Here is a 6,000-nt window from a genome sequence, read left to right as displayed (position 1 = left end):
AAGCTGTCCATTCCTCATTTGAGATGGGACCTGAACTGGTCGAGAAGTCTGTGGTTTGAGTGAGAGTAATACAGATATGGAGATACTGCTTCTTTCTTGTTCTCTCTCTCTTTAGTACACATGTAATATAAGATGGCATTTGCTTTGTCTCTCACAAATATCGATTCACTACAGACAAGCTGAGCTGGGAATCAGCACACTTGGGAATGTGTAAAGAAAAATAATTTCTCACCTTGGGGAAACAGAGGGGGATGTTAGGTGCAGAAAACATAGAGTGACAGAGAAGACACAGCGGTATATAGCTAAAGGATATCTCCTATCCAAGCTGAACTCACCAGCATATGCTCAACACTAGCAGGTACTTACGAAGGACACAACGCATTTTGCCCATTATTTGTAAGACTTCTGGTTGCTCTGGTCAGCAAGTAGGAGTTCAAGGCCTCATCCTTTCCTAGGGGGTTAATGAGAGGGCCTCAGCTGAGAAATTATCTGTGGAGGCACTAAGGAGCAGAAAGATCTTGTGCATATAGCAGTGCAAAACTAAAGGATATTCACACCTTCAGTTTTTATAAAGTAAAGCTATTTCTTCGGCTCAGTTAATTTCTTTACAGCATTTCAGAAACCTGTAGGACTGGAAGAGATACTGCCAGATCTGATGAAAAGAAATATTAAGTAATACTAAATGCTAGTTATTTGGACTTCATTTAGTTTCAGGAACTTGACAGTAAGTGACAGAGCTCTCCTGGGGGCTCTGCTTCTGCAGTTTTACCATGACCCCAAACTGGGCACCAGTGCTAGTACTTTAGCAGTTGATTCCTTCATAAATAGAATATTTCTGTTTGAATTCACTACCTGGATCAAAACAGTCATGTATATTCAGCATCCAAAGAATCCCATGTGCCCCTGTCATTTTTTTTTATGATCAGCAGAAAATATGATCTGTACATTGAAAGTAAAGGATATAAAAGTGCAGAACATCTGCTTGCTACAACCGCAACAACTGCCTGGCTCTGAACTGATGAAACATGGCAATATTCAGTAATTTATAGAGCAACAAAGACAAAACAATAGGAGGTTGCACTTCCATGACCAACAAGGCAATAAAACAAAAGAGGGGGGGGAATGTGTAGTCAGACCAAAAGTGACATAGATATTTCTGCTTCCTACAGTAAATAAAACATGCTGTGTCAGCTGGAAAAAAAAGCACTCCAGCAATGCTGTCCACCTTAAAAGAAAGGTAGCAGCAAGGGAAGGTCATCTGCCACAGCTGCAGCATGTTTAATGTGGAGTTGGTTCCTCTGAAGGAGCCGGTACCAAGACAGCCAGGGTCCAGCGAGCCACAGGAGCTGCTCCCCACAATAGCCTTGCTGGCAGCTCAAGGGCAGAGCTTGCAGCTGGACTTCTGAGAAACACAAAACTCAAACCACTGTTTTGGAAAACTACAAGAAGTTGCTTCCTCATATCACGGCATCGTATTTCTAGGCTACAGACTGACAGAGAAAAGAATTAACTTATTCCAATGTGTCCATGTTACACTGGTGATTTATTTCACTGTCTTTACCTCTACGCATGCCCTGCAAATGGAAGGATTTTTTTGTCCACACTAAGCACTGCTGTTTTATGTCTAGAAATGCTTTCCATCACACAGCCCAGAGAAAAGTCTATTGATTTTGGAGAGTTTCACCATTATACAAAAGCTGGACAACAAGTCACTATCAGTTTTGTTTAAGGAAAAATTTCAACACCAGTGCACGCAATTTCAGCATAAAGAAAAAACACATTAATATAGCAAATACCTTATGGTTTCTTCCAGCCAACAGAAGAGAGCTTGAGCCATGGTCTGTTCCACCACATCAGCCAGAAAGGTGCTTATTCCTCACAGCCAAGGACTAACAAATTATCAGAGAGCAACAAGCTGGCATCTTAAACTGCCCAGCCTTTCCTGCAGCCAAGACCTCACCACTCTGCAGATGGAACGTATTGTCCAAACTATGGCAGGGTTCACCAGGCTAATCTTTACTTTATCTAGGTAGTGATTTGCAGGCAGTGGAAAACAAACAAGCAAACAAATAATGAGATCACAAATTTCCTGAAGCTATGAGAAAAGTAGGTATTGTTTGCATAGTAATTACCCTGGTTCAATTACAGTAAGAAGAGTCTTAAAAGAAAAGTTGGTCTCCTTCCTCTGAGGGCAAAAATGAGTAAGAAACTACAATTATCTTCCCTACTTATTTCCATCAGAGTTGAAGTATTTCCTGTAGAAGATGAAAAAGACAGTACTTAGCATGAAAATAAGACATTTATTTTCAAGAGATATGGGAAATTCTACACACTACACCTCTAAAACCTTCTGTTCATTGCCCCTAATGTTCAATAATTTTTATCCAAAAGTAGTACTACTTCTTAGATAGACTATCAACTGCTCTCCAGTCACATCATTATATGCCAGGCGTGTTAATATAAACCTGCAGTCATTCTGCTGAGGTCCCTGTTCTAAAAGTGGTCTTGATTATTTTTCCATACTATCTTAGTGTAGTTTCACAGATGACACTGATAGTCCCCATTTACACAGTGAGAATAAATCCCTAAGATCATAACACTATGCATTTTGAAACCTGCAGATGACTTTCCCCAAGAAATTGCACAAATAAATCACCTGAAAGCAGTAACAGTGTAGGAAAATTCTACAGCTCCAGACAATGTGCAATCAGCCAGCGCACACTGTATATATTCCTTTGTCTTTATCACGTCTGACAAGTGTACAGTTTGACACTGACAACAGAGACTGCCTGTTCATCAGGAACAGGGCAGAATTTATAGAAAAACCTCTTGAAAGAAAGCACTCCAGCTGGAGTGCCAAATCTCCATGTCAGCTCCAGACTGGTAATAATTTGTGCTCTATTTTCCTATAAAGCAGCCTTTTCTTAGAAGAATATTCAAAGAGCTTTTGGAGCTGAGTGTAAATGCTTCAGCTATAATACGTCTACTAAAATGACGTAGTGCAACTACAGGGAGAACAAGCACAGATGATTCAGGATGTAGCAAAGTATATAGAACTGCCTTTTGCCTCTAAATTACCATGTTAAAAATGGTTTAGGTCAACTGGATGGCTGCCTAGCAAAATTTGCTGCTGAAACGGTCCAGTTTCTAAGTCAGAGGAGCCAGATTCTGATCACATGCACGCTGACATGCTATTGAGAAAATATTAACTATGTCAGTGAAGGAAGTGTCAGGTTTTTATTGAGTCCAAGGGATGAGAAATCACTGCCACTGTCAATGGCACAAACCCCCCATTTTTACTGTTGCTGCCTGCTGTGGGACTACAGATTCAACAGCTCAGCTGAGAGGCCAAGCACTATGCTGCACTTTCATATTCATTGCAGTGATAGCTCCCAGACGTTATCTGTACAGCATAGAAAAACTCACAGCCCTAATGTGCATTATAGTTACAACCTTTACAGGTAACAGCTTTCCCAACAGGTGATGCAAAAGTGCAACTCTGCTGCTTGGGATATTTTGTTGTTGCATCTTCAGGAGGCCATAGGGAGGTCTGTCCTGCCTTCACATGCCAATACTGCCATGCGTAGAGTCCTCCTGAATCTGAATCTGGTGGACTCCACAAATGCAAAATGGCAAAAGGGTTTTTACCTGGGAACAAGTGTACTGCTCGCAGCAGTGAGGCAAGTGGAAGGCTGTGGAAACCCCTCTGGAGAGGATCTGACTCTTGGGAAGCAGCTTAGCACCCAGGTTATTTCTTTGTGCGGTTCTCTATGGCACAGGTCATAGGTCTTACATACATGTGGGACCACAAAGGGGATTTGCCCTTTTGCAATGCCAGAAGGAGTGGCAAACTGAGAGAAGGCAGGAGAGGATGCTCAACTCCACTAGCTTTGCACCACAAGGGCTTTCTGTGGCAAGTCTTTCCCTCTGCTGTCCTGATAATGAGCAGCAAGCTCTGCTTCGTCAAATTCGAACAGAGTCGAACAGGAGGTGCTGACAGAAGAATAAATACGCATGCTCTGGGTCAAATCCTGAGAAGTCACCATACTAGGAGCGGTACAGGGGAATGCGGCAGCCCGCCAATAAAGGAAATGACATACTGGGCAAACCAGAGGACCATTTAAAATACTCAAACCCAAACTATTGGCAGACATCCTGCAGGCAAGGTCAGATGGCATTTGCAAGGCAGCAGGGAGGAACAGCCTCTGCAGCTGTAACCGTTCAAGCAGAGGGCAGGAACCACCCTGGGGGACGCAGCACAGCCCTCCACATCTGCCACCATGGCCCCTGTGAATAGCTACCCCCAAAAACTGTATCTTTATGGCTACTGACACTGACAGATGGCAAAGCAGGAAATTATTGGCCTTGGGACCTGAGCTCAGACTGATGCATGAAAAAAACCTGCAGAAAATCACCTTATACAGCTGGAATTGGAATCGATAACTTATCAACACTACGGAGAAGGGGGGGGAAAATCCCAGTTCTCTCTGGCCTAGTGGTTCTGCTTACTAACTAGGGCTATTCTGTAGCAGTCAATATTTTTGCAAACTGGACGTAATTCATGCACAAGTACAACATGGATTGAGGGTGGCTGAGGAGAAAGGGAGATAACAGAACAAAACCTTTGCCTGGACAGTATTTGGATTTGGAGAAGTTCTGAAGCACCTCCGTCAGATGACACAATTTCTTCCTCTATGACAGCCCAGAAAAAAAATGGTGTCACAAGGTCACCATGAATTGTACTCCCAAGGGGAAAAACAAAGGTTGTCATCATCAATGGTAGGTGAGACTAGGAAAATATTAAGTGCTGCCTTTGTGTGTTGCAATTGTTATTATACCTTCCCAATATGTAATTTGATTTCTAGAAGCAAGTATTACATAGTGTCTGTTTTGAGAAGAAATTTTCTGGCATACTTCAAAAACGCAAAATTCACAGAGAATTGTTTTTTAAAGAAGTTAATGTGTCTGAAAACTCTGTTTCATTTACAGTCTAAAGGAAAAACATAAATACCTTATCAACCCTTAAATTGCATGCAATTTGATGCACCAGTATCAAGTTAAAAATGAATAATTCCATGCCTAAAGGAAACAACTCTCACTTCATGTTGAGGGTCATTTATGTGAGTTGTGCGTATTTATCCAGATGAGGAGAAAAGTATAATACACACTCGCATTGCGGGGTGGGGGTGGGGGGATTAAAAAAATAATAACTCTATTTTTGTAATTCTATTGAGTTTTCATATTGTCACGCAGACAAATTGGTTCTATATTCCTGAGCCATGCTGCATTATGCCAGGGGAGGAAGGCACATCCCTGCTTCACTAAATTGTGGGGGAGTAGACTCAGTGGAATGAAGAAAGAAAGAAAAAAAAAAAAAAAAGCTGATGAACACAATCCATTCTCAGCTGAAGTTGTGGGTGGGCTCCAGGATATTTTGGTAACTCACTTGCACAATATACTGCTGCAATGTGCAAAAAAGAAACAATGCCAGCGTGCTGCACACACCACAGTTTTAACCTCCTGTAAACCGAGTCACACACCTTGGCCACACGGTGTTCATCTGGATGGAAGATGCAACAAGTGAGCCGGGGTGCCCCATCCTGCTGCCAGCAGCAGGCTGACCCCCCCGCCATGGGACGGCAGGCAGCACACCCCCAGGCTTCTCCACATGCAACCCCAATTGTAGCAGCACAGGGAGTTGCCACCCTTCCTCGCCAGCACCAAACCATGGGGGACACCGCTGAGGCTCTGTACACCCACAGCCTAGCTCAGGTGCTTGCTCCGCATCTCTCCAATGCCCAAATCACGGCTGGCAGTGGCCCAGGGCTGGCCCTAGGAGAAGTCCAGCTCCCAGGACAGGCCCTTGGCTCCCACAGCCAGCACCAAAATTGCACCCAGGGAACTTGCTCCCTACACAAACAGATGCACTCACTGAAAATATAAACCCATCTCCCTGCCTGCCCTGGATGCTCCAAGTTACTCCTAGAGAGGTCCAAAAGC

Source organism: Buteo buteo, unplaced genomic scaffold (assembly GCF_964188355.1).
Source record: "Buteo buteo unplaced genomic scaffold, bButBut1.hap1.1 HAP1_SCAFFOLD_285, whole genome shotgun sequence".
NCBI lineage: Eukaryota > Metazoa > Chordata > Aves > Accipitriformes > Accipitridae > Buteo > Buteo buteo.
Note: the sequence above shows the minus strand (reverse complement) of the source record.